The sequence below is a fragment of the Rhyacophila brunnea genome, unplaced genomic scaffold (genome assembly GCF_057557595.1).
Source record: "Rhyacophila brunnea isolate RB1 unplaced genomic scaffold, BYU_Rbru_1.0 scaffold_10, whole genome shotgun sequence".
NCBI classification, from domain to species: Eukaryota; Metazoa; Arthropoda; class Insecta; order Trichoptera; family Rhyacophilidae; genus Rhyacophila; species Rhyacophila brunnea.
Genome location: NW_028232752.1, coordinates 33,098,250 through 33,122,529, shown reverse-complemented (window position 1 = coordinate 33,122,529; position 24,280 = coordinate 33,098,250). Strand labels below are relative to the sequence as shown.

The window sequence follows — 24,280 nt, the reverse complement described above, 5'->3', positions numbered from 1 at the left end:
CTCAGTACTATACGATCCAAAGAGGTTGGACGGTCTTTAATATACGACCATAATATATTTCCGATACAACATTTCACGGTGAAGTGTGGTGATACGGTGAACTGCATACGTAAATGTGTACTTTGTACGTTGTAAATTTTTGTGGACACGGTTTTACGTATATATTGTATTCCCAATTTAATACCAGGAAGAAGTTCCGCGAGATTTTACAAAATGTTTCATTGGTTTCGCCAAATATGTTGGGTATCACTGATATAGATTATATTTATTTATTACGAAATTTAAAAGACTATAATATATCTTCAACATTGACCCATAGTTATTATTATTAAATTTGCAATCGTTGCGTTTGATGATAATCTTTGACATTTGAATGTTTTTATTACTTTACAAGTTAATTTAAATAATGATATGTTTTTAAAGATTAGAAAGTTAACATAAATAAACCAATATAATGTAAACAAATTGATTGTTTATACGTTCATTATCAGTGAAAACTTGATTTATATGGAATATTTTATAATTATTCCAAATTATGAATGTTATAAATAATATATTTATTCTTATTTATTATACGTTTATACTGAAAATGCACAAGATTTAATAATGTTATATTTCAATTATTGAAAGCACATAGCTAACTAAAAAAACATTGTATACATTAAAATTAGAAAAAATCTTATAAAAAACTTATTTCTTTCACTGTCAAGTAAGGGTAAGTGAGTTAATCCCAAAGTTGAATGCATTTCCTTGGCGGAATTTGAAAGTCCTGGATAACATAATATTAAGTTATAAATGGATCGTTAATCGATATTTTTTCTTAAAAAATAGAGCTCTTCTTGCTTGTTATATCCATTGACAATGGTCAGGTGATATCCTGAATTTTCATATAAAAATAAAAATCAATTACTGCTCGATAATTTCTTAAATTCTCATTAACGACTTGTTTAATTAGTAGCATCTATAATAGTGTACTATCGTTAGTTGTCGTAGTGATTTAAAACATATCCAATATACCAATTATCCATCAAAAGTATGACAGATTGATGTTATGTTAAATGTCTATAATTAATTCCTACCTAGTTATAATTATACATACTTCAGAAACAGCAGCTTCGTGGGCAGAAAAAGATTCTCTTCCCTACTCAACCTCTCTATTTGGCTCGATGTTAATGCCGTTGGTAATATGATACGATTGGACCAGGATACAAATATGTCGTTCGATTTGATCGCTATTTTACAACGTTTTTATTAGCTCATATTCTTATTTTTCCGGTGGTTGTTTATCCGGTACAAATCTTGCAATCGATTTTTAACTAACTTTTCGACTAGCTAGACATTTGAAACTTTTAGAATATATCAGAACACGATGCCAATGCATTCTTTTGATACTTTTAGCCATCTTTAAGTAGAATTGAATTCATTTTCAGTTAATTCTGTTTTGCATGAAAAGTTATTTTGGAAGAAATCCGTATTCCAATCCACTATTATTGGTTGCTAACTGGGTCGTCCTAGCAACTAAATTATTAATATATACGTGCGCTACTATGGAAATCAAAGTGACGTTTCAGTATTTCTATATTTATTGGATTGTTTTTTATTTACTTCATATCAAGTACACGTTTGAGCATATTGAGCATAATAATTCAACAGAAAATTTAAAAACGTTGTATATAAAAAGTTATTTTTATCTTGTAATTATTTATCGCTTAGAATTTGCGATAAGAAAATACAAAACAAGGTAAATAGCTTTATAATATCTACACACACATGTAGACACATTTATTTCTATTTAGACATACTTAATATCTTGTATATACAGAGAAAACTGGACGCCCTAGGTAACCGGTGTTTTTTAAACTCCCTTCTATCAAAATTCAAATCTGTGATAAAGAAACTATAAATTGCTATTTTGTGTTCATGGGGTATTTAACATTATTTATTAAGATACAAAAATTATTCATAATATGATGTCGCATTAGTAAAATTTATTGATTATTTATGAATAATCAAAAGTACGCCTAATCTGGGCAGTATTGGCTCATTATAATTTTCAGTGGAAACACAGACACAGTTAAAAAAATCAAAACGCAATAATCAAACCTCTTGCATTGCAAACAAAATGCAAAATGAAAGCTCCAAAGAGAAAAATTAATCCCACTTAAATGGAGAGGCCCGGGATAATGCTCCTTCTACTCCCCCTGCCTACATAGATTATAATAAAAAATAAAGTAACGTTCATTGTTCAAATATAGTGAACATTTTTATGTATTATTTTTTTTGCTCTTGGAAACGACTTATACGATATGCAAATTTTGAACATGTTACTTCCTACACTGCAGTAGGAATTTGACTGTCATTTCATGATAATGTTTGCCGTATTTTTTATTCAAGAGCACTTATGCAAGAATTGTCTAAACGAGTTGGCGAAATTACAGTTTCTTTTTATTTCAATTTAAGCATTCCACTTTTTTTTAGCTTCGAATACTGGGTGAAGATAGGCGGCTAGAATTAAACTAGGTAACGGAAATTGGGACAGATGTAAGTTTTCCGTTGAATGTATGAATATATGAGTATTTGAGGTTTTGGTCCGATTATATAAACCCCGTAGAGCTTTATGTCAATATTGTTATTTGGTAATATCTCTTCATATCCTTTGCTTCATTGCTGATAATGGTGATCACTGAAATAGGGGCTGCCAATAATCTGTGGTGGCGCTTTTAGCAGTGGACTGTATAATTTTAAGGATAATGTGGATTCTGGATCTAGGAGTGGGGGCGATTTAACAGAATGCCAGACATTGACCTTTTGTGATGTTAATGATGGCTCCGTGGTCTGGTTGCACTGTCACTCACGCGGTATTGTTTGTTTGGGTTACCCGGTGCGCGGCACTTGACGGTACACTGTTTATAGATGATAGGTGAGGTTAATGAATGATGATGATAGGTTGTATGAATGATGAGACCCGGTATCACGGCTTGGCAGGTATTCAGAAGTATCGCTTGTACGACGGTCACACTATGTCAAGTTGACCTGGCCGTGGCCCACGAACAACTTCTGAATCAGACTGTATTACGCAATGCGGCAACACGCACTCGTTTGTTCGCTTGATCTGACTACGCGCAACGGCTGTCTTGAAGGCACTCCATGTAATTTGTTACTATCATGACCTGTGACTGCCGGTCACTTACTTGGTCTTGTGACAATAATACTGAGATTTGAGGGAGGTGGGAAGTAAGGATGACAATTGCTCACAATTGGCGCAACAAATCTGTTTTCCTTCTATAATGATCTTGGGTTGATCTTATTGCTTCAGTCAATGTTAATTCAGTCGCCTTCTTGATGATTTTGCTCTATCTGGAAGGCGAATTCCCCCATGATCCATTCGATGTCACCGATGAACACACCCTTCTTTAGGCTTCTCGTATATATTCTAACGATGTCCCGGAAAATTAAATAATACATCTCTAGCAGTTGGTCGAGAGATGTTCTTTAATGCAAAACCCTTCCAGTATAGAGACATTTGACCGTATAATAAGATTAAAATTACATCATTTTAATAAAACTTATAAGTATTTTTTTATGTTAAGAATTTTTCAAATCTTAACGAGACGACTCATAGAGTTCTTGGACATTGCAATTATGCGCCTAATTTAAGCCCTGATCCGTGGTATACGATATCGCCCACTCTTTTAAAATAGCTCAGCCTCTCGGTAAGAAAAACTTGTGAGTTTTATTGACAATCATTGACATCGCCTTGAATTCATTATTGCTAAAGCCCAATTCAGCGCTTGCTTTTTTCAATACGTCCCAGGACATTGCACACAATTATTTATATTAGAAGTTAGATATTTTATTGACAAAAGGCATATAAATAATGGTTACAATAAATAGTTTGTTTCCAGTGCTCACACTTTATTTCAATTATGTTAGTTACAATAACAAAACTATAATTATTATTATATGCAGGTTAATAATTCTTCTTAAAATCTAAACTATCGTGGCTATGATGATAGTATTGCTTGCATCACTCAGCTTTTAATCCAACAAGACCTCGAAATGGAGAGGGTGGACCATATTTATCGATAAATAGATCATTTATAGTGGTAGCTATTTTAGAGATATTAAAAGAGCGACCGATAACGATGAAAAGATCGAGTTTATAAGAAATATGTCGCAAGAAAAGACTAATGGCCGAAAAGAGAGATTAGGTACAGTAAAAAGAAGCGTTCATCTAACATTGATTAGAAAGTGAATGAGATTATTGATAATTGTTTAATTTATTGAAAAACATCCAATGAAGCTATCAATAATTCCCACCGCATTTTAAAACTTGGCAACATTTTTGTATATTTTAAATACCCTATAAAGTCACGGTGTAACTATTTTATTTTCATTAATCGTAAATTTTACTGTTGAAATATTACATAATATTTTACTTTACTCTGTGATTGACCTGTCACCAATCCATTGATCGTTGGCTTACGCTTACGCTACTTAGGCTTACCAACTATCTGTAAGACAATGGCAGGACTTGATCCGGTACCATATAACTACAAAAATATATAATATACATATCGATTGAAAATACATATAATATAAGTAAGCTATGATGACGAACCCACTATTCGCACGAGCAATGCTTTAATTTCCGCTCTGCAATGTACAGTAACTACATTTATTTTGTTGTAACTTCACATAAAGCAAACATTTTATAACCCAGTATTTCCCGTTTAAAAGGAAATTCGTTGAAATTTTTCGGAGAGGAAAAAAAGAAAAATTACGAGAGGGACGATTTGCATAAATTCATCTCAATCTTTTTGCATTCACTGAGCCGCTTATTTCGCGTTAGAACAAAAGCTGACTAGTACATTTTTGACTCTTGTCCAAATAACAATAGCCTTTATAAACATTACACAGTAATAATACTGAAAATCTGAAAATATACTTGAAATAAAAACGAAATTTATTAGCATAAAAAAAGATTTCCCTTACATTAAGAGTAAATCTATTTAAGTATATTTTTTTAAAAAATCAAACAAAAATGTTGCTCATTAAATCGGCGTTGCGAGGTTACGATTACGGTTTCAAAATAAATTAAATCAGTATAAAAGTACATTTTAAAATATAAAGTTGTAATTATTAATCAATTATAACTGCGTCATCGTCAAAGATGAAAACGTTTCTTTGCTCTTTACATCAGTGTTAACTCAATAATATGATCATTTTAATTATGTATTAATTTCGCGATTTGAACTCGGGACTCATGAGATTATAGGCCGACACGTCATCGTTCGGAAATTGTGAGAAAAATATTAGTAAGTAACTTTAAAATATATTTTTTTAGATCATATAACAGTCTAGAAATTAATTCAAGTATCTACTTTGATTGAAAGTTTACAAAATTTTGTGGTTGCTAAATTTATTAGTAAAATAGATTGGCCGGAATATGGTGGTTCCTGTCCCGCTTGTTCGAATTCCCGAATCCCGAATTCTTTTACTGAGATGTAATAAACTATATGTTTATTCAACAAATAATTCATAAGATGTAAGAGTGTAACATTCTTTTTATTGAACATACATAATTTGAAAACACTTCTAAGAAAATATATAACTAATAGAAAAAATCTTTTTTTTAATATGACACCCAGCAGGATTCGCGGCCACGCACATCGACCACAATGCTGTAGGCATCTTATCTAATTGCGACAACTTTTAAATAACGGCTCTTACCATACTCGCTGAAGGGCTCTCTCAATTCAGTTATTATTGGAAATCGACTTATGAATTTTTAAATCAAAGTAGGTATAAATTACCTTAATAATTACTAACCGAAGTCACGGATAAATGCAAGATTTTTTGTTGTAACTTACTTGCTTACTTGCTAATAATTTAATTAACTATTTTTATTCCTTACTAAACGATTGTCTAACTTTTATATAGAAAAATATTTTTAATCACCTACGTGCACTTAACATAATATCCAAGTACCACATAAGCGCTTAAGTAATATTAAGTAATAAGTAATTGCTTTATAATAGACAATGAGTATGTGTTAAATCATTACGATAGTGCTCGCATGTTTCTGTGGGATTAGAGTAAGTACAGAAAATTAATGGGAACTGGCTTACCCTAGTGGGATGTAGAGGGGTATAGATCTTTAATGTGGAAAAATATGGGATAAACTTAAACACGTATTAAATAAATAGTTATTTTCAATAATTATATCTGTTTCATAATATTATGCATTTAAGTTTGTCACGTAAACATAATGCGCATTCAATATTTGAGGACAGTCGGTGTGCGTTGTGTCTCTTTATTTAATACTTTGGACGCTAAAGACGCACCCGGCGCGTAATTACCAGGCGGCCGATCGATGTAATTAACGTGCATTTAATGTTGGTAATTAAAAAATCATTATTTAGTCAGCAGCGAATGAGTTGGCTTAAACCTAAAGTAATAAAGTAAACCCTGCTTCAAAACTGCTAACTACGCTCGGTAAGGTAACCCAGTTTCGATTAATTTTGTATACATGACGTGTGGGATATTTAGAATTATCTAAATATCATGTTTTATATAAAAAATGGACAATTGACAATGCAGTTTGAGATTGCATAAAGTGATTTAAATAATAATTAATATAACTTAGCATCATCTATATATAGACTATAACTGATTATTATTTAATATACATAATATAGCATAAATTAGTTACTTTTCAAAACAAAACATTGCGTAATGTATGCTAATTTGTTTATTTTCCATAACAGATAAGCTAATTAATGATTTTTAAAAAGTACACATCATTAATTTTAAATTAGCTCCTCTAAATGTCTTCACTATCTACATATTGTAATCAGTGATTTTTTGTAATTTGTTATAGACTGAATAAAATGCGAATGTTTCTAAATACAAATTGTACTTAAATGGTTTTCCTGATTCGTAAAATTTTAAATAAACCATACGGACACCGAATAACAATATTGAACGCCTGTTTTCGTTTAATATTCGTAAATAAAATTGTGATTTGAATCCCTGGGGGTAATAATTTTTTGGAAGTGCTTTAAATTTTCTCTTTAACACGTGCTTCTTTTATAAATTTGATACGGGTGCGATATTGTTATCAATGTTTATCATATAAGAAGTATACTGTTTTATTTTTGTTATTATTAGATACGCTTCATAAAAGCAATTTAAATTTTGTACTGTTTTATAATATTTTTATTCATTATTGTATGTTATTATTATTTATTATTCTCATTATCTTTATTCATAAAAGTATTAATACACGTAAGTCAAATGCATTTTTGTGATCATCATAGTCAACCTGTATTAATTTCTTTGCCGAATTATGACCTATCTATGTTAATTTTATACATTTTGATCCTATTTATTGCGAACTACATCGCCAATCCAGTGACTTCTAGGCCTATATGTTATGCGTACACCACTGAATGACTAGTTTTATCCAGCGATTACCTTTTTTTAAGACATAATATATAGTACGACTACCCATTTACGAGGTTTATATCAAACTCTTTTCTATTGTAGGCAGTGGCGGTTCGACGACTTTCTAGGTGGTGAGGCTTAGCCATTAATTATTAAATAAACATACCTACCTACTTTATTATATTATACATTATGTACCAAGCTACTTATAATAATATGATTGTAATCATGAGAAAATGAGTAAGTTTTCAGAATAAATAATATGATTACATGAGTCGTTACTTAATCACATCTAAAAAGCGTACCTAAAACGTTAACAATTAATAATAATAATTATCATAGACTTACCGTTTCAGTTTTGAACAACGACATACAGCGAGCGTTTTACTCACCATGAGGTTATTTTAATTCGCTCCCCAGTATGCGTATACTAACGCATTCACATACTTTGTAGAACGAGATTTTGTACGGAGGCGATGGGTTGGATTGATTGGTCAGTGAAAAATACATGACATGTCTTTCTTAATTTGTACATATTATGTGTTAATTAATTAACTTCAATACCCCGTCATCATTATTATGGTATTACATATTTACAATCAAGTTGATAACAAGTATAATAATAATAAATATCTCTATAAAATTGCGACGGGTTTAAATGGATATAATAAATTAAATGTAATTAAGTAGGTATATTATGACAATGATAAAAATATCGGACGTGTATTTTTGACATTATAACGATGCGGGGATAGTCCCTACGAACCCTTAAGATAGTGCAGCCTCTGATTGAACCTCTGACCCTAAAATACATGTATGTAAATACATACGTAGTATATATATAGGTATATAATATTATATAATGATAGTAAAAAAAAGTTCTTAGAAAATAAAATCACAGAACTACTCATATAGTAGGTCACAGTAGAACCGACATGGCAATAGCTTCCAGTTTGGCCCGGTGTATAAGCTAAAACTTCTTGGAAATGCATACATGTTACATTAGATGTGCTCCTTGGTCTAAATTTTACCACACTCGCAAAGTGGGACTCTTCCAAGACCTAATTATTCAAATAAGCATACCTGAAATGCCCACACTGAATTTAATTCATACACACGCTGTACCTATTTGAGTAGAAATGTTTTCCAGGAAGCTCGTCCAGCGGATCCACTATTAGACGGTTATTTGTGTACGACGTTAGTCAGTCACGTCGTTGTTCATCTTTCAGCGCACTTTTAGCCTAAAGTAGCTTCTCTTCTGCACTGCATAATGGATTCCTAGAGTGAAGATGCTTCATGGATAGAGATGTTATGTCAGTATGGAACGGGAATCGTAAAAATAATGTTCTTCTACTCCCCCAATATGACACATTTAGGTACTATAGTGTTACTAAAAAGCAGATAAATAATTAGTGAATTTAGTAATCTAACTGTTCATGACATATTCATCTATATTTTACTAGATATATCAATTTTAATTGAACATTTGTCACGGTTTTCAAATAATATATTTTTTTAATTCTTCTATATTTGAGTTTTTAATGTTGATAGCTGTTCCCATCTTAAAAGAAAAGAAAAACTTTAAAACTTTTTTAAAAATATTAAGGACCGTATACATCCCCTTCGAAGCTTTCGAGACGTGGCTGTATAGACGCATCCTCAAAATTCCTTGGACGGAACGGGTGACAAATGTTGAAGTTCTCAATCGAATGGGGAAGGACCGAGAAGTTCTACGTAGTATCAAAACCAGGAAACTACAGTACCTCGGCCACATTATGAGAGGACAAAAATACACCATTCCCCAGCTTGTCATTCAAGGAAAGATCAATGGGAAGCGTAGCAGAGGACGGCGCCGCATTTCGTGGCTTAAGAACCTCCGGGATTGGTACGAGTGCAGCTCCACTTAACTGTTCCGGGTAGCAGACGACAAAAATAAGATCGCCTTGATGGTGGCCGACCTCCGCTAGGGGATGGCACAATAAGAAGAAGATACATCCCCTTCAGATAAATGGTGTTTATTTGTCACGGTGTAGAACCTAGATCAGCCAGGCATAAGTTTTTTTACTAGGTATAAAGAGCACATAGTCTAAAAAATATTATAATGGAATGACTACACTTCAATTACCTAATAATAATGAATATTCGTTTAATAATAATTCTTAAACATATTTGAAACATTCCAGCTATGCTTTAACAATCCGATGGATGCAAGTTCGAGTCCTATCCAGTACCTACCATATATTTTTATGAAGTGTTTTCTAATTATGTAGGTATATTTTTTAATAAATTACTTATATTCGTTGAATAAAAAAAATAGTTAAGATATTAGAATTTTCGTTAAGAAATTATATTTACCCATGTAAATGTCTTTAAGATTCTTTGTGTTATAATGAAAGTGAATTAATTATTATACGTTATTTTCCCCATTTTTGAGCTATATTAGTTTGTAAGTATTTATGTAATTATAGGTATATTATAAACAATGTTATTTATTTTCAGTTATATCTTTTACGGAAAGAAGTTTAAGCTTTTAATATAATGCCTAAATTAACGCTTAGATATACAGCTTAAGGCTCGAATGCTATTCCACCTCGATGTAAAATGTAGCCTTAATCCGAGGGCTTTCTTCGATTCCACAACAAAACAGAATGCCGCTAAGGGTAGCAAATTCTACGGCCCGGCGCAGGCGCACTAACTTATTTAAAATGCGTTACAATACGGCAGAATCAGTCGTGACTCATCCGCCAATAAGTTCGGGCGTCGCCATTGCTTCAATCCCGCCATATCTCGAATGGCAACCAAATAACAACAAAATGTTCCAGTTTAATTTTACTCCATAGATAAACTGCAACAAAGTGTCCAGGTTGCTTTCGCCGTAATCTTTCCGCAGTGTTTCCGTCGCGTTTCACTCGCTCAAGTTGGTAGAAAAAAGCGCGGTATTTTTTTCGCCCTGCAGTTGTCAAAGTCTGTGGAACATAAAGGAATCGATTGTCTTTGGTTTTCTGTTTGAATATATCTTTGATTATTTTTGAATATCGAAAGTGGTGTTCGACAGCAACGGTGCGTGCAAGTGAGGCGACGGGAAAATGACATGGTACGTATAAATGTGGCAACACTTTTTAAATTAATAACAATCAAATAAACCTCACATGTAATTAATCACATTTCCTTAATTTGTATTAATCGCACTTTCTAAATATAAATTTCTCAAAAACTTTTATTTAAATTAAAAAGAAAATATTGCTTTAATATAAAAAGCACATTTTTATTGTATGCATACAAAGGATACGCACACATAGAGAAAAAAATATTCAGAGCAATACCCGCAGTGAACTATGGAAAAGTTGACTTGTTTTCAGGCTAACTTATTTTTCAACTCTGCGGTACACAAGCGTTCAATATAATATACTCACATTATTTTAGAATTTGTTTTAACATTCTTGTTTACTTGAATACAATCTCACATTTAATATTATCTGAAATACATATTTACCGTTACAATTTTATTTTTTGCCACGTTTAAAATATTAAGAAAACTATTTATACTATAAAGTGTCATATTATAATATTGATTAGGTTAATGTCGATTCACTTGTTATTACTTCTGGCTCATATGAATCATATTGCAAAACTTTGTATGTAAGCTTTTTTTAGTCCAATAGGAAAAGTTTAAAGTGGGTCTATATATACCCCGACTAAGTATATTTGATAGCTTTAAATAATAGTAAATAAAAAAAACTATTAGCGCTACCGACCTATTGCAGTTGGCTTTTATTAAAATATATGTATTAATATAATGTGCAAATTACGCAATCTTCATAATATTTCCCTACTGCAGCGCCATGCAACAACTATGCGCAGTGATTTTTTTTGGGTTCTATATATTATACTACCCGGATGCACAAAGACTATAAATTCAGTACGCATGTACTAATACGATGGTATGCATTTCACCATGCATACAATTTTACAGTAGTTAGGTGATACAAACTTAAAAATAAACTTCGTTCTGCCTTTTTTCATCGATTTGAAACCTTCATCAATAGGTATGATTAAATGCATAGATACCATCAACGTATTTTTTAAGATGATGAAAGTAAAAAAAATGCGTTTTTCCATTCTTTCTCTTTTTGTTTATGGTTTTTTTTTTTTAATATCAGTCAAAAATACGTCGACACTAATGTAATATGTAAGTAACATCCACATCTATGACGATAACGTATTTTCGGTAGGTTATTAAATTTCATTATTGGTTTAAATTTATCACATGTTTTTCAATTTTTGTATGTGTATGGACATAATAGGTTGAGCAAGTGGCTGACATCCATTTCTCGTAAAAACAAAATCTGTCAATGCAAACCTCCACCCTGTGGAGGCCCATATAATCTTATTAGGATCGGACATGGTCGGGGAAAAAAACAATATTACATGAGACCCAATGATAGCAGTGGCGAAGGGTGGAGGTAGGCTGTTAAGATTCGCTATAAATAGTGCACACTAAACTTTTTTAGTCATATGTATTTGTCTTTATTGAACTAAGACTACAATTTACAGATGGTGTTAGTTAGTTTTTAAAAATCAATTAAACCCTGCCTAAACGAAACCATAATAGCTTTGGTCTAATTTGGGCAATACGACAAAATTGTGCACACTTTTTTATTCATAATTATTTGTTTTCGTTGGATTAAAAATACATATTGCATATATTGTTGGTTATTTTTTTAAATTCATTAAGCCCTGCCTAAACGAAACTATAATAAATTAAAAATATTCGTCTATTTATATAATATTCAAAGTTATGTATGATTTAATTGCATAATTTTAGATATTTTATAGATATACATGCATTTTTTGACTATTATCTATTATGGCTTGGTTTCTCAGGGTTTAATTGAATTTTAAAAACTAACCAACACTATCTGTAAATTGTAGTCTTATTTCAACGAAAACAAATATCTATGTCTGAAAAAGTTTAATGTGCACTGTTTATGGCGGATCTTAACAGCCTACCTCCACCCTTCGCCACTGAATGATAGTAGTGTAGTAAACAGTAGTATAATTAGTAATAGACATGCAACAAATTACAATTGATTCAATGAGCATAATAATTTGCCTCGGTTTAACATATTTCAATTTTTGTTCGTTTTCTGTTTATATTATAAGGTAAGTGTGTTGAAAGAGTATATAGGCATATACATTTAAAAAAAAATACATTTAAATATGACCCATATTAATTTATTATTGATGTTGAATATGTATGACTATAAATTCTATGATACAAAACTAAAAAATACTACAGGTTGTCCACAATGAATACTTTAATACTGTTTAATAGATTGTTTTATAGATTATGACATAATGTAAGAATGGAGGCAATTCGCTTGAGAACATTGTATTATTTACAGGAAATAACATTTCAAATGTGGATGGTAAATTTTACACACGATTTTGTTTTCTAATCAATTTCTCAACTGGTCGATAAGAAATAAATGTATATTTTACGCATTAGAAATAATTAATATAGATACTGTACACTGGCACTGTGGTGGCAAATGGTTATATTTAACCGGAACAGTATTTCATATAAAGAAGACTCTTTCTGAAGTTTGCATTACTTTTATATTTTTAGACTCCAATCTCTATAGAATAATGTTTTCGTTATTTACGTCATTAATTTAACAGGATGCCAAAAACAAACTTTTAAAATTGTCAAGGCTTGTATTATTATGTAGAGGTTTTCATTTCATATACGTATCTAATATATATTATATTTAAATTCTTAAATAACTTAACATGACAAATAGGATAGTTCAGCTGGATTCTTTTGTCACATCAAAAAATATACTATTAGGTACTTTTCATGGAAGATATGATAAAAACTACTAAACCATCACATGGGTATTGCCTTCTTACAGCATCTGCCTTCATCCAGGTCTTTCCAAAGCCACTTCTCTTCAGCTTCAAATATTAAAATTAAAATCTTTAAATTCAACTCTACAGTATCCCTTCATCTTGTACGAGGTCGACCAGGTCTTCGTTTGCTTTCCGGCTACCCGAATGTAAGTGTCTTTGTCATGCGTCACTAGTCAATACTGTGTATATGGTCCAGCCATCTAAGCCACAACACAAACATGAACTACCCAACCTACCCATGACGGCCAAATAGGTGGTTGGACCAGTGTTGCCAAGTCAAAATTTAAAATTTCAGTAGATTTTGACAACAAATTCAGTAGATTTCATAAAATATCAGTAGATTTTGGAAAATGTAGTATATTAGATATAATTTAAGACTAATAAGGATAAAAATAAGTAATAATATTAATTTATTGTAAACAATGATGATATTAATGGGTAAAATGGCGCTCTTGGGTAGAGTTACAATGCTTTCTTCGTCAATTCTAGTGTAACACATCAAAAAAGATCGTGCGTAAATCATTTCAAGTTTATTATTAAAATAATCATCAGTAAACTTACAATTATTAAGAAACACAGATATCAGTAGATTTCGTGAATTTCGAAAAAAATCATAAATTCAGTATATTGGCAAAAAATATCAGTAGATCTACTGAAATTTCAGTAGACATGGCAACACTGGGTTGGACCGACTTAAGCATCTCTTCCCACTCGGAGGACATTCTCAGACATTCCCAGATGGTATGGTTTGCATCCTGTTTTCCGTCACATGGACATCTAAGGTACAGGTCATAATTGTATCTTTGTCTCCACTCCAAGTGTGTGTCATTGATGGGTCCAAAAATACTACGCAGAACGCTCGGCGCAAATGATCCCAAAAGTCTTTTAGTCATGCAGTAGATCTCCGAGCCATAAATGACAACTGGTCTTATTAGTGTTTTATGCAAGATGCATTTCAAGTATCGGTTCAATGTCAACTAATAATTTTGTGCCACCGTTAATGCATTCAGGTTACCAATTATGGATTATATTATCTTAATGTTGCTAATTTGTTTTTTTTATTTAGGTAAATAGGTATATTTAGTGAGATTATCACTTTATCTCGTTCTATTGTTTATGAATAATGATATTTAAATATTCTTACCGAATGTATTAATAGTGAGCATCAAATTTACCTACTACTGGCTTTTTACAAAATTTCCAGCGTTAGATTTAAACTTGTTTCTTTACTTAGTAACAAGATTTTCATATTATTTTAATGGATTACTTTATTCTATAAACATAAACGATAATTGGACTTTATTATGCAACAAGGAACCAATTCACAATAATCTACTTCTGAAATAAATGCCTTCAAGTTTTATGTGTTGGTAAAAAATCTGGTATTTAGAAACAAATATGTTGGGAGAAATATTGAGAGTTATTATTATTTTTATATTGACCAATTAACTTTTACTTTACCTGAGGATATTAATGCAATTTTAATTTACTGTATTCAATGTCAATTTGCATTTAACATTTTTTGAGTGTGAGTGTAAATAAAATGTAGAAAGTAGTGATTTTGTATTACATATTTCTGCATTTTTCTGTATGTTGGAGGTAAGAGATGAGAGATAAAATATTTCATATAATATGAGGATTTTGGAGGCTAAATTAAATTGACTTATTAACCAATATAAATAAATATGTGATGATTTACATCACATTACTATGTTGTTTCGTCTAAATATTTGTCTTGATTTATCTATCTGTCTGTAACGCATGAGAGAAAACATGTATAAATATGTACAATGGAACAAGACAGGTATAAACACTATTAATCTGGGTAAGGTGAGAGAAAACAATATACACGTAGCTGCAAATTCCAAATTTGAAAAATTAACTGACACGCTAATAAAGGATTCGTATATTTTGATCGGGTCGTGAAAGAAAACATAATAGTTTGAAAGATGCAGTATGTCAAGTATATTAAAAGTATTAAACAACATTACAATCAATGTATGACAGATTGACGGAATGGTTTAATGAAGTACATGGTGCCGGATAGGAAATACGATTTTGAAAATGATATGAATTTTTAAAAATGTCGATTTATACAAGAATAATATGCTCGATTCAAATTGAAAAGTTTTCGGTAGTGAAAAAATTTAAGTGAAACTGTTAAAAAATCAACAAAAGTGGCGTTTAGATGAGAAATTAGTATGTTATCTAATACACTATCAATCAAAAAATAGAAACATTATGAATGAGGAATAAACATCAGCAAAGCGACAAAATATGAACAAGTTCCGGCCACATCCATGAATGTTGATTAATGGCACTTCCAGCTGGTATTTTTTTTAGTAATTGATGCTCTTCATGTTATTTAAAAAACGATATTCTAATAAGCTCATTTTGGAGTAATAAAAAATAAATAGATGAATAATAAATAATTAATTTAAAAGAAAATTTAATATTATTGATAAATTGACTTGGTGTCAGTGTTTTTGTTTAAATAATGTTGTGTAAATAAGAACATGAATATATCTCTACATAATATCACAACAAATTTATAAGTTATTATCATCCATGGTAGGTAGTCTAAAATTCATTACAGATATCTGTATAAAGAATGATATTTTAGTTGTGAAATCAACACGAATGTGATATGAAAATTGTTAAATGTTGTTAAAAAAAATGTTGCTTTTTGACTTTTCATAATACAATTCAATGGACACGCGATTTTCTCTAATTGAACCAAGCACAATAATATCATGATACAAAAAAGATTTTTATATTAACTACTATATTTATATAGGTACTATATTTTCGTCTATCAATAAATTTTATATTATGTAATTAAAAAATGAATTTCCAAATTCTTACATTCAATACATAAAAATTATATACTTAGTATAATTTAAATTAACTCATCACTTATATCAACCACAGTAATTGGGTGTTACCGCAAGCAATCTCAATGTAAGCCTATAAGTATTTCGTGAAATACATTTCCAATGATTATACCAAATCATCACACATGATAATAGTATTTAATATAAATGAATCCGTAAAAACTGGGCCAGTTTATCTATAAGAATGAGAGGAAATTTTTTAATAATCAAATCATTGTTTTAATAAATATCTCATTATTTACTATAAACTTACATAATCGATTATTATTGAGAAAACATCAAACTGAACAATGATTTTCTTTAATTTACCAGAAAAGAAATGGAAGTTCTGGAGACATCGAGACCGATAATATACAAGCCGTGACACTGAATTGAGAATTACGATGGTAGCAATTACTAGTTACTTATCTTCAAATGCAAGATGGTAACCTTTTTGCAATAAATGAAGATTTTGATTGCTTTGTTCGCTCAAATTATTACCATTTATTTCAATATGTAACAATTGTCATTGTTTCCAATCAGTTTATCATATTGCATTCGAAGCATAAATAATATCTAGAGCTACTATCAAAGTTTACAGTTTAGTGTCACGGTATGACTATAGTGGGACTTAGAGAGACCTAGACTATGTAAAAAGAGTCACAATACCCACAAAGAGACGGCAGGCAAAAATCATCTTCTTGAATGATCCAGAGAAGAACCACCTCTACAGATTATTATTTTATCGGTTTACTATTTTAAACTGAAACATGACACCGACTTCTATTTAGGTGTTTAAAATGAAGTGTCTAAATTATATTACTTTATTGAGCATCAGTGTTGCCAACCGTTCTATAATTATAGTATTTCTATCATAATTTTGGCTCTCGTACTATGTACGATATAAAAGTCTGAAAATACTAAAAAATACATGAAACATAGGAATAAAACGGAATTACTTGATTTTGCCGGTAAGAATTCTGTCTAAAAAAAGGTCTCGTTAATCACCTTAGGTGAAATTCTTTGAATTCGCAAAAAGACACGACCTAAAAGAAGCTCTCTACCCTCACTCTAAACCAATGTTTCTTAGCCTTTTTACATCCGCGGACCACAAAAAAAATGTTTTGCGGACTATCAATATTGGAATAAAATAATAAACATTTACATTTTTTATACTATTTTTGAAACAATTGTCGAAATATAATACAACCCCACTTCAAACGTTGGGTTTCTAGGTAACAATTTTTGAACAGCAGAAAATTTTTGGGGCCCACCCAAAAATATTCGCGGACCACTGGTTAAGAAACTATGCTCCAAACGAATTGCTTGGTTTTGCCGCTAAGAATTTTCTCTAAAAAAAAGTTCTCGTTAATCACAGTAACACGTTAATCAGGTGTATTTTTTTGAAAATGCAGAAAAGTATCGGACTCTCAACGCGTACTATATTTTTTGCCGAAATACTATAATTTCTGCGTACTATAATTCGGTGACAAAAATATGGCAACACTGTTGTGCATTTAGAGACCACAATATCAAGAAACCACTCAACAGAGATGGCAATATTTAACTTCAAAAACTGTACACTGTAAATATCAGTAATTAGTTTTGGGTATTTATTTTAACCAGAATACTGAAAAAAAGAATATTATATCAAACTCTTAACTTTATTGACCTATAAATTAGTATAAAAAATAAATATTTCCACTGTATTTAAATGGTATTTATTTGTTAAAAGGGAATAATGAATAAATAAAGTACTTACTTATGCAGAATTTGATCAGATCCTTGGGGAAAATGATTAACATCGACTACAACCCTTGATCGAACGAATGTTACAAGTTTAATGTGAAATATCACTCTCGACGCTAAATAAAATCTAAATTCGGACCTCTGCACAACCTTTGATTTATTGAGTCGATTGGACAAGGGATCACTGTTTTATAACTCTCGTATTTTAAAAATGTACAACAACTATAAAAATAAATTGAGGTGTTTTTATTTATTTCGTGGAATTTTCTACAGTTCACTGTTTAATAAATTTTCAGACATAATCTAACATTACCTACACTTATTTTTATTTTCTTTAAACGAACGATATTTCTTTGCAAAGAAGAATAAAAATGTTTTTATTACAATGAAATACTACGATCATTATTAATAATGTCTTAAAGAGACATGCATGTGTATTGACACATTAAATCCCAACACTTTACTTATTCGACAAGATTAATTATTGTTTTATGATTAATAAAATTAACGCCCGCTATGTTCGTGTGGTAAATTAACGCTTATTTCACAATATACGGTTTTAACCGTATGAGAAAAGGTTTTTTTCCGTCACAATTTTAGTTTGTCATTGAGTGTTGTACTGTGCCGTACGATTTAAAACCATCTAATGTAAAAGCGTGCTTACGCTCCTTTCACATAAAACGATTTTGGCCGTACGGCAAAAAATCGAACGGCTACATTCTTTTAGTGGCGTGATGAAGAGCATGGACCAAACCGAAACGGTGCCGTATAGCAGCCGTCCATTTCCACTGTATTCACGGCGCCCGGGCGGCCACCGATGACTCAGTGGTGCACGTGACCTAAAGCCGTGAGTCGCGGGTTCGATTTCGTCTGCCAGATTTACACGTAGTTACATGTTGAATGAGTGGCTAACTTTGCAGAATCCTAGATCCACATCAGATTTTAGAGCTAATGAAATAAAATGTAAGTATTAGTTTATTTACAAGGGGATAATAATTTTTCGTTATTAATACATACCGTGTAAACAAACTGTAATAATTGATTAAATTATTAACACAGATAATTCATTTGAGGACGAATTGTATGTTTATGATTTTTTTTCTAATTTTATGAATATATAATTATTCATTAGGTATATAAAATACTAATTTTTAAAAACCTCAGAAACATACATATTATGGCACTCACCGGACTATAAAATGGAGATCCACTCGGTCCAACAGTTAGAAAATTCATTTTGTCATGTGGTTGGGTCAATTATGGTGACCCTTATTCCTTTTTTCCACCCAACTCAAATCCCTAGATATTGTCGCAAGTTAGTTACGAATTATCAATCAACCATGATGGTAGATAGCTCAAGTTATCTCAAGATAGCGGACGCGCCTAGGCTTGTTAAAGCTAAGCCGTCGTTAACTAATTAATTCGATTATACAGACTGTATTCGTGGACCACGGCCGGGTCGGCTTGATATAGTGTCACTGTCGTCCAAGCGATATTTCTGAATACCTGGCAAGCCGTGATACCGGCTCTTATCATTCACCAATCTCATTTATCAAAAGTGTACCCTCAACTGCCGCGCGCCGGGTAATCCAACATACAATAGCGCACGAGTGCTAGTGCAACCAGACCACGAAACAAGGTCAGTACCTGGCATTCTTACGTAACCTCCTCCCAACATCCACATCCACCATCACAACAATCACACAATTACAGTCCACTGTGAAAAGTGCAACCATCATGTTTGATAACTCAATATTTTCTGCTCTGATTAGTTTCGAATGGTGATTAACTTTATAATGAAGGCATATCTTCCTCGTATAAATTAATGTTGAGTCCAGTTTTTTATTTGTGATAATTAAGTTTTTTTTAACTGAATATATAGTTTAAAAAATATATAAGATGAATATAGTACCTACAATTTTGGTGATATATAACAGCGAAAAATTTCTTATATATGCCATATAAAGTTTAATTAGAATTGCGGATTTATTTTTATAAGTGTATGCCTCAAAGAGTTAAATAAAAAAGCTTTCCTAAAGTATTTGAACGGCATCGACGAAAGCAGTTTTCCTTTAACTTATAACATATATTATATCAATTCCCCAACCTGACTTTTCTTTTATTTGATAACTTGTTTTGCACAAGAAAAGAGTTTGGTTAACTTTCCACGGTGATTGCTAACAAGTCGAAGAATTTTGAAGAAATACTCAAACTTCGATCAGCAAGATTGATCACAGATAAGGATTTAATATCATCGGTTTTTGGAACAAAGCAATCTTGCAATAATGATATTTTTCTATAAATAATCGTTTTTATTTAGAAAGATAATTAGCAAAGTAAAATATATTATTTTAACGCATATTCCTCACGACTATGTTCAGTATATTTTTCGTTTAGTAGACTAACTACCTCCCTTCGTATAAATATAATAAAATCGTAAGAGATATTTTTCGATAGAACAATATACATAGTAATATTATATGTAAATAATTTGACATACTGGATATTCCAATTTTAAAATAAATTATTTCTACTGAATATACTCGATGACAAATATTCAAAACAAATTAATGTAGTATTTGCTGTCGTATTTTGCGTAATGTGGGCAACTTTGATAGTGTAGAAAATTTAAAATTTTTACCAAATAGTAAGTTCCACATCACATATATATAGTAATACCGACTAGTTGTTACTATTTTATTTATATAGGTACCGTCTAGTAGAGATCAAACATGTAGAAATCCCCAAATTTTGAGATTGTTTTTTTTTGTTGTTGTGAAAATGGTATATTTTCGTGAACTCTATACCAACTAATAAATAAATTTAATCAAAATATTTGCCTTTTATTAGAATTTAGACTATTCGTGTACATTATACTTACCATATGCACAAAATATACTTGCATTTTTTATATTATAAATAAAAATGTATCGGGGTAAACAGAATATATAATAATATATACTTATATATTCTTCCAATTTTGGATTTGTATGGCAGATTAAGATAAAGTTTGTATATTTTGGATTTGATTTTAGTTTGGTGTTTGTTCTTTTGTTTGAATTTTACGGTCACATGTAAATTGTACGTAAAACATTTCACCGTAGCACAGTTCGCCGTGAGCTTTCTTATCGAAAAGAGGTGACCGTGTACTATACGGTCTCCAATTTTATTAGATTCAATATGAACATTAATTAAATTTTCATAACTGATTTTGGCAAAATTCATGAATTCAAGAATGAAAACCTAACCTAAGAAATAATCCAGTACATCGGCTATTTTCAAATTTTGTTTGCTGCTGGCTTCCTGTAAACTGTTAACCGACATAAACCGTGTTTTATTAAGACATGTATTTTATATCAGTACTATGCGATCTAAATACACTATCACTATACGATCTCATTCGCTGCTGACTAGATAATGATTTTTTAATTACCACCTTTAAAATGCACGTTAATTAAATTTATCGGCCGCCTGGTCATTACGCGCCAGGTCTTCAGCGTCCAAGGTATTAATTCACGGCCATATTATATTTCCGATACAACATTTCACGGCAAAGTGTGGTACGGTGAACTTCATATGTACAAGTTTCCAGACACGAAGTTTTACTACCGTCAAATATATATTATATGTCCGGTTGACTAAATTTCTCACGGACTTCGTGGTTGTGTTGTATGCGCAATACTATAAATTTTGCTCCAAATAGAGCTCTCACATAAATTAAGTGTATTATATTCACCAAGTCAAAAAAAGATTGGCCTATTTTTTTATAAACAGTTTTAATACCTTGGTATAATAAATTACAAAGGCGGTATCCATTTGTTGACGAAATTTTAAATACTTCACATAGCGTACCACTCGATCACAAATTGGGTTCCAAATACCAGGTATATTTCGAATAGGCTATTTCGATATACGTATTTTTAATTATATGATTTTTTCGTCTTTCCTCTGACATCAAACACATATTTCTTTTATGTATGAACAATATTTTCAAGCAATTATCCCCAGCGGGAAAAGTTCATATGAACGAACGGATGCAAAACACAACATATATTTCAAATACAATATCAGAAACATTGCTTACTGACGTATTTATGCGAAATAAGTCCTGGAACCATATTATCATGTTCTGTTTATTATGAGTACGCGCGTTAGAAGTTATACTTCTTTGGCGTAACAAAACAAAAACAAAACTTGTGATAACCCAGATTCTTTGACTACCTCTTAATTATCTTGTTAAATTACACACTCAAGATTTTACTTGAGCTTATTGGAGCACCGTTGGTTTATTTCGATACACTGTAACTAATATTACTAAATTATAAAATTGTTTCTCGTTGTTTTTATTTTTAAAGTAACAACTGTCACTCTGACGTTTAATCGTTTGTTTACGTGAGGAATTGCAAATGGCCGAGAATAATAAATTCGTTGCCTAGGCAACGGAACAATTCTACTATAAAACTTTCGTTTGTATACAGCTGACTGATTCGCAGCTAACTTCATACTTTCGCGCACTTTCGTAACTCTCAATTTCACTCTCAAGCAAACGCCCCAAAAGAAGTATAACTTCAAAAATGAAATGTTTATTGAGACCATAATATATTTCTTCTTCTAAAATTATGCCATCCCCTAGCGGAGGTCGGCCACCATCAAGGCAATCTTAGATTTATCATCTGCTACCCGGAACAGTTCAGTGGAGCTGCACTCGTATGAATCACTGAGGTTATTAAGCTACGACATGCGGCGTCGTACTTTGCTACGCTTACCATTGATTTTTCTTTCCTTGAATGAGAAGTTGGGGAATGCTGTACTTTTGTCCTCTCATAATGTGACCGAGGTGCTGTAGTTTCCTGGTTTTGATACTACGCATAACTTCTCGGTCCTTTCCCATTCGATTGAGAATCTGAAGATTTGTCACCCGGTCAGTCCAATGAATTTTGAGGATGCGTCTATACAGCCACATCTCGAAAGCTTCAACTCTCCGTGACATCTCTTGGTATAGCGTCCATACTTCCATACCAAATAAAAGAATTGAGAGAACATAATAACGTACCATATGCAACGACTATAATATCATCATCATCAGCCTAAATCTATCCACTGCTGGATGAAGGCCTCTTCAAGCTGCTTCCACTTCTCTCGGTCCTGTGCTTTGCGTTGCCACGTACTTCCACAGAAATTTATCACTTCATCGATCCAGCGGCCTCTAGGTCTACCTTGCTTACGTTTTGTACTTCTTGGATACCACTGGATGACTATATTTGTTTATCCAACGATTGTCTCTTCTTTGAGCTATGTGTCCAGCCCATATGCATTTAAGGCTATACCTCAGTTGAGGCATGGTCTAAAAAGATCGTGGCTAGGCGATGCGCGGATTTCGGGTCGCGGGTGCAAATGACGCATGCCGAACGAAATATAATTTGTCATATAAATCCAACATGCGTCCATTTAATGTTCTGTTTATTGTTCTATTAGTAACAATAATAATATATTTTTAAAGTAAATGGGTAAGGTTTTTAGTCATCTTCACACGATTTAAGAATTAATACCCCCGTCGCCATCACGAAACAAAATGACGTATTGACACCTCAACGTTCGCTCTCAGACTGCCAGCGAGTCCAAAATTTCGTCGTGCGTATAGTTGAAAATTATTTGCCGTTTCATTGAACTATCGCCTTAACGCTTTTAATAAACTCGCAACGTTACATCGCAAACCCTAGTCTGCTTCATTATCCACTCATTCCTCTTTTTGTCCTTTCTCGTTATGCCCAGCATACACCTCTCCATACCACGTTATTATACTGTATGTCTAATTAAATTTTAGACCAATGTACTGGAAACTTTCCTGTTTCGGATTATTCAATATTACTTTACAATCGGACGAATCTTTCAATAATTACAATGTGTCATAACGGTGCTATTTTAGGCGTGACACATTTTTTTGATAAAAAAATATAAAATGCGCACAACTCGTTTTTATTAAAAAAATATACAAGATATTTATTTACCTAATGTTTGGCTAAAAATGATTGGAAAAACCTTTAGCATTTTGGCGAAGAAATATGCGCAATTTCCAGTCGAAATAGTCGAGTTTATAAGGCGGAAAAGTGGAACACATAAATTTGTTCGCGGATCCATTAGTGCTAAAAATATTTTATAAGGACTAAAATAAAGGGCCAAATTAAATATAATTTTTTACTGATTCAATAAATAACTATTGTTTGATACTATTAGATTTAGACATTATGTATTACAAAATATAGCGCAACAAATTATGTTTTGAAGTTAGTATTAAA

At 31.6% G+C, this 24,280-nt stretch overlaps 1 protein-coding gene across 2 annotated transcripts in view; it reads left to right on the top strand.

Moving 5' to 3' along the window:
- Positions 1–5,104: 5,104 nt before the first annotated feature.
- jus (EB domain-containing julius seizure protein) overlaps positions 5,105–24,280 on the top strand; it is a 246,225-nt gene continuing 227,049 nt past the window's right edge. Inside the window, exon 1 of one of the 2 annotated variants that reach the window (XM_085953442.1) lies at positions 5,105–5,318. The gene's annotated coding sequence lies outside the window, so the exon portion shown is untranslated. Of the gene's footprint in view, positions 5,319–10,177; positions 10,544–24,280 lie in introns of those variants that run through there. The other variant, XM_085953441.1, reaches the window with a different exon arrangement.